General features: G+C 56.7%; 1 protein-coding gene across 4 annotated transcripts in view; it reads left to right on the top strand.

Moving 5' to 3' along the window:
- The window catches only part of SPAG17 (sperm associated antigen 17), a 274209-nt gene that overhangs the window by 157756 nt on the left and 110453 nt on the right, over positions 1-6000 (top strand). The window lies entirely within an intron of this gene.

The raw sequence follows: 6000 nt of genomic DNA, 5'->3' as shown, positions 1-6000 counted from the left end.
CCGCAGGTAGGGTGTGATGTGGGTGTGTGAGGCCTGGGCCGGGGAGATCTGTGTGATGCTGCAGGTAGGGTGTGATGTGGGTGTGTGAGGCCTGGGCTGGGGAGATCCGTGTGACCCTGCAGGTAGGGTGTGATGTGGGTGTGTGAGGCCTGGGCCGGGGAGATCCGTGTGATGCCGCAGGTAGGGTGTGATGTGGGTGTCTGAGGCCTGGGCCGGGAAGGTCTGTGTGATGCCGCAGGTAGGGTGTGATGTGGGTGTGTGAGGCCTGGGCTGGGGAGATCTGTGTGATGCTGCAGGTAGGGTGTGTTTGGGTGTCTGAGGCCTGGGCCGGGAAGGTCTGTGTGATGCCGCAGGTAGGGTGTGATGTGGGTGTCTGAGGCCTGGGCCGGGAAGGTCTGTGTGATGCCGCAGGTAGGGTGTGTTTGGGTGTCTGAGGCCTGGGCCGGGGAGATCTGTGTGATGCCGCAGGTAGGGTGTGTTTGGGTGTCTGAGGCCTGGGCCGGGGAGATCTGTGTGATGCCGCAGGTAGGGTGTGATGTGGGTGTGTGAGGCCTGGGCTGGGGAGATCTGTGTGATGCTGCAGGTAGAGTGTGATGTGGGTGTGTGAGGCCTGGGCTGGGGAGATCCGTGTGATGCTGCAGGTAGGGTGTGATGTGGGTGTGTGAGGCCTGGGCCGGGGAGATCCGTGTGATGCCGCAGGTAGGGTGTGATGTGGGTGTGTGAGGCCTGGGCCGGGGAGATCCGTGTGATGCCGCAGGTAGGGTGTGTTTGGGTGTCTGAGGCCTGGGCCGGGGAGATCTGTGTGATGCTGCAGGTAGGGTGTGATGTGGGTGTGTGAGGCCTGGGCTGGGGAGATCCGTGTGATGCCGCAGGTAGGGTGTGATGTGGGTGTGTGAGGCCTGGGCCGGGGAGATCCGTGTGACCCTGCAGGTAGGGTGTGATGTGGGTGTGTGAGGCCTGGGCCGGGGAGATCTGTGTGATGCTGCAGGTAGGGTGTGATGTGGGTGTCTGAGGCCTGGGCCGGGGAGATCCGTGTGATGCCGCAGGTAGGGTGTGTTTGGGTGTCTGAGGCCTGGGCCGGGGAGATCTGTGTGATGCCGCAGGTAGGGTGTGATGTGGGTGTCTGAGGCCTGGGCCGGGGAGATCCGTGTGATGCCGCAGGTAGGGTGTGATGTGGGTGTGTGAGGCTTGGGCCGGGAAGGTCTGTGTGATGCCGCAGGTAGGGTGTGTTTGGGTGTCTGAGGCTGGGCCGGGGAGATCCGTGTGATGCCGCAGGTAGGGTGTGATGTGGGTGTCTGAGGCCTGGGCCGGGGAGATCCGTGTGATGCCGCAGGTAGGGTGTGATGTGGGTGTGTGAGGCCGCAGGTAGGGTGTGATGTGGGTGTGTGAGGCTTGGGCCGGGGAGATCCGTGTGATGCTGCAGGTAGGGTGTGATGTGGGTGTCTGAGGCTTGGGCCGGGAAGGTCTGTGTGATGCCGCAGGTAGGGTGTGTTTGGGTGTCTGAGGCTTGGGCCGGGGAGATCCGTGTGATGCCGCAGGTAGGGTGTGATGTGGGTGTCTGAGGCCTGGGCCGGGGAGATCCGTGTGATGCCGCAGGTAGGGTGTGATGTGGGTGTGTGAGGCCGCAGGTAGGGTGTGATGTGGGTGTGTGAGGCCTGGGCCGGGGAGATCTGTGTGATGCTGCAGGTAGGGTGTGATGTGGGTGTCTGAGGCCTGGGCCGGGGAGATCCGTGTGATGCTGCAGGTAGGGTGTGATGTGGGTGTCTGAGGCCTGGGCCGGGGAGATCTGTGTGATGCCGCAGGTAGGGTGTGTTTGGGTGTCTGAGGCTTGGGCCGGGGAGATCCGTGTGATGCCGCAGGTAGGGTGTGATGTGGGTGTGTGAGGCCTGGGCTGGGGAGATCCGTGTGATGCCGCAGGTAGGGTGTGATGTGGGTGTGTGAGGCCTGGGCCGGGGAGATCCGTGTGACCCTGCAGGTAGGGTGTGATGTGGGTGTGTGAGGCCTGGGCCGGGGAGATCTGTGTGATGCTGCAGGTAGGGTGTGATGTGGGTGTCTGAGGCCTGGGCCGGGGAGATCCGTGTGATGCCGCAGGTAGGGTGTGTTTGGGTGTCTGAGGCCTGGGCCGGGGAGATCTGTGTGATGCCGCAGGTAGGGTGTGATGTGGGTGTCTGAGGCCTGGGCCGGGGAGATCCGTGTGATGCCGCAGGTAGGGTGTGATGTGGGTGTGTGAGGCTTGGGCCGGGAAGGTCTGTGTGATGCCGCAGGTAGGGTGTGTTTGGGTGTCTGAGGCTTGGGCCGGGGAGATCCGTGTGATGCCGCAGGTAGGGTGTGATGTGGGTGTGTGAGGCCGCAGGTAGGGTGTGATGTGGGTGTGTGAGGCTTGGGCCGGGGAGATCCGTGTGATGCTGCAGGTAGGGTGTGATGTGGGTGTCTGAGGCCTGGGCCAGGAAGGTCCGTGTGATGCCGCAGGTAGGGTGTGATGTGGGTGTGTGAGGCCGCAGGTAGGGTGTGTTTGGGTGTCTGAGGCCTGGGCCGGGAAGGTCTGTGTGATGCTGCAGGTAGGGTGTGATGTGGGTGTGTGAGGCCTGGGCTGGGGAGATCCGTGTGATGCCGCAGGTAGGGTGTGTTTGGGTGTCTGAGGCCTGGGCCGGGGAGATCTGTGTGATGCCGCAGGTAGGGTGTGTTTGGGTGTCTGAGGCCTGGGCCGGGGAGATCTGTGTGATGCCGCAGGTAGGGTGTGTTTGGGTGTCTGAGGCTTGGGCCGGGGAGATCCGTGTGATGCCGCAGGTAGGGTGTGATGTGGGTGTGTGAGGCCTGGGCTGGGGAGATCCGTGTGATGCTGCAGGTAGGGTGTGTTTGGGTGTCTGAGGCCTGGGCCGGGGAGATCTGTGTGATGCCGCAGGTAGGGTGTGTTTGGGTGTCTGAGGCTTGGGCCGGGAAGGTCTGTGTGATGCTGCAGGTAGGGTGTGATGTGGGTGTGTGAGGCCTGGGCCGGGAAGGTCTGTGTGATGCTGCAGGTAGGGTGTGATGTGGGTGTGTGAGGCCTGGGCTGGGGAGATCCGTGTGATGCCGCAGGTAGGGTGTGTTTGGGTGTCTGAGGCCTGGGCCGGGGAGATCTGTGTGATGCCGCAGGTAGGGTGTGTTTGGGTGTCTGAGGCCTGGGCCGGGGAGATCTGTGTGATGCCGCAGGTAGGGTGTGTTTGGGTGTCTGAGGCTTGGGCCGGGGAGATCCGTGTGATGCCGCAGGTAGGGTGTGATGTGGGTGTGTGAGGCCTGGGCTGGGGAGATCCGTGTGATGCTGCAGGTAGGGTGTGTTTGGGTGTCTGAGGCCTGGGCCGGGGAGATCTGTGTGATGCCGCAGGTAGGGTGTGTTTGGGTGTCTGAGGCTTGGGCCGGGGAGATCCGTGTGATGCCGCAGGTAGGGTGTGATGTGGGTGTGTGAGGCCTGGGCTGGGGAGATCCGTGTGATGCTGCAGGTAGGGTGTGATGTGGGTGTCTGAGGCCTGGGCCGGGAAGGTCTGTGTGATGCCGCAGGTAGGGTGTGTTTGGGTGTCTGAGGCTTGGGCCGGGGAGATCCGTGTGATGCTGCAGGTAGGGTGTGATGTGGGTGTCTGAGGCCTGGTCCGGGAAGGTCTGTGTGATGCCGCAGGTAGGGTGTGTTTGGGTGTCTGAGGCCTGGGCCGGGGAGATCTGTGTGATGCCGCAGGTAGGGTATGTTTGGGTGTCTGAGGCTTGGGCCGGGAAGGTCTGTGTGATGCCGCAGGTAGGGTGTGTTTGGGTGTCTGAGGCTTGGGCCGGGGAGACCCTCCTTTTCTGTATATTAGTGTTTCATGTCCTCCTCATGTTATTTTGGGTCTGATTTCCTATTTCATTGCAACTGACCGATGATTTCGGGACTGCGTCTGCGCTCGAGCCATAGTGCGCATGTGTAGCGATAGTCCTGTATCTGTGGTCGCAGTCTGTCAGGGCATTGATAGGAAACGTTGCAGAAAGTCAGGAACCTTGTCCCCATCTTCTGGTCTTTGCGGTGCCAGTGGCTGTGGCCTTGTTATGGGGGACATGGTGAGGGTCACTCCGATATCCGCTGGGCCAGCCCGATTGTAGCGCTGTGGATACAGTGGTGCCTTTTTTGACGCTGGTAGTCACACTGACGACGCAGCACCGACCCACACTGCGTCCACCCCTGAATCAGGCTCTCTGCATAATTATTATATTGCGCGTATTTCTGCGCTACATTTAGTGACGCGAGGCTGATACTGTATATGCAGCACACATTTATACAGCACATTGTACGAGAACACTATGAATGTATTAGATGACAGAGGATTCTGTATATCCATCTAATCACAGCTGTCACAATGCATAGAAATAATAATATAACTGCTTAGAGGGGATCAAAGGGTATAAAAAATAAAGACGTTGATGTGAAAAGATTGATGCATTGATATATAACCTTCTTATATATGGAACATAGATTCTCTGGTCTCCCGGTGTATTATATTCCTCACTGATAATGTCCGGTGTCAGGGATATACTCCTGCACTACTTATATATGGACCATAGATTCTCTGGTCTCCCGGTGTATTATATTCCGCACTGATAATGTCCGGTGTCAGGGATATACTCCTGCACTACTTATATATGGGCCATAGATTCTCTGGTCTAGTGTATTATATTCCGCACTGATAATGTCCGGTGTCAGGGATATACTCCTGCACTACTTATATCAGGGTTCGCAAATACTCGCTATAGCGAGTATTTTACCCACTTTGGAGCACCAGGGACTCATTTTTTATGAATGGCTGGGTCCCCTGGGACCCAGCCATTTCGGCGTGCACACTGTGTTAATATGTGTGACAAGGGCGGAGGGATCTGTTTCCCCCTCAGAGCTGCCTGTAGGAGAGGAGCCTATAGACTCTGCTGGGATTTCACTAACCCTATCCCTCCTGTTCCTGCTGCCATTACTTTTACAATCCTGATTGGTGCAGCACAGGTGTCCCTATTCCGACATTATGCCCTTTTCTAGTATATGTGTATCTTGCTTTGTGTGAGTGGGCAAATTGCCAATTGATCACCCCCCCCCCCCAACTCACAATAGCCACAGTTTTGGGGTGCCCAAATCTATGTTTGCTTACCATATATGCCATATTGAAGAGAGGAGGAGGCTTCTGTATGTGCCATGCTGGGGAAGGGGAGAGGAGGCTTTATTCCGTTGGGACCCAGAAAAGGTCAAGTAGGACCCCGATTTTTGTAAGTGAGGGGTCCCAGGGACCCATCATTTTTGGGGGTTTTCGCGATCACTGTATATATGGGCCATAGATTCTCTGGTCTGGTGTATTATATTCCGCACTGATAATGTCCGGTGTCAGGGATATACTCCTGCACTACTTATATATGGGCCATAGATTCTCTGGTCTGGTGTATTATATTTCACACTGATAATGTCCGGTGTCAGGGATATACTCCTGCACTACTTATATATGGGCCATAGATTCTCTGGTCTCCCGGTGTATTATATTCCTCACTGATAATGTCCGGTGTCAGGGATATACCCCTGCACTACTTATATATGGACCATAGATTCTCTGGTCTCCCGGTGTATTATATTCCTCACTGATAATGTCCGGTGTCAGGGATATACTCCTGCACTACTTATATATGGGCCATAGATTCTCTGGTCTCCCGGTGTATTATATTCCGCACTGATAATGTCCGGTGTCAGGGATATACTCCTGTACTACTTATATATGGGCCATAGATTCTCTGGTCTCCCGGTGTATTATATTCCACACTGATAATGTCCGGTGTCAGGGATATACTCCTGCACTACTTATATATAGGCCATAGATTCTCTGGTCTGGTGTATTATATTCCGCACTGATAATGTCCGGTGTCAGGGATATACTCCTGCACTACTTATATATAGGCCATAGATTCTCTGGTCTCCTGGTGTATTATATTCCGCACTGATAATGTCCGGTGTCAGGGATATACTCCTGC

Source organism: Crinia signifera, chromosome 2 (assembly GCF_055691185.1).
Source record: "Crinia signifera chromosome 2, ASM5569118v1, whole genome shotgun sequence".
Taxonomy (NCBI): domain Eukaryota; kingdom Metazoa; phylum Chordata; class Amphibia; order Anura; family Myobatrachidae; genus Crinia; species Crinia signifera.
Note: the sequence above shows the minus strand (reverse complement) of the source record. Positions and strands in the feature narration are given on the sequence as shown.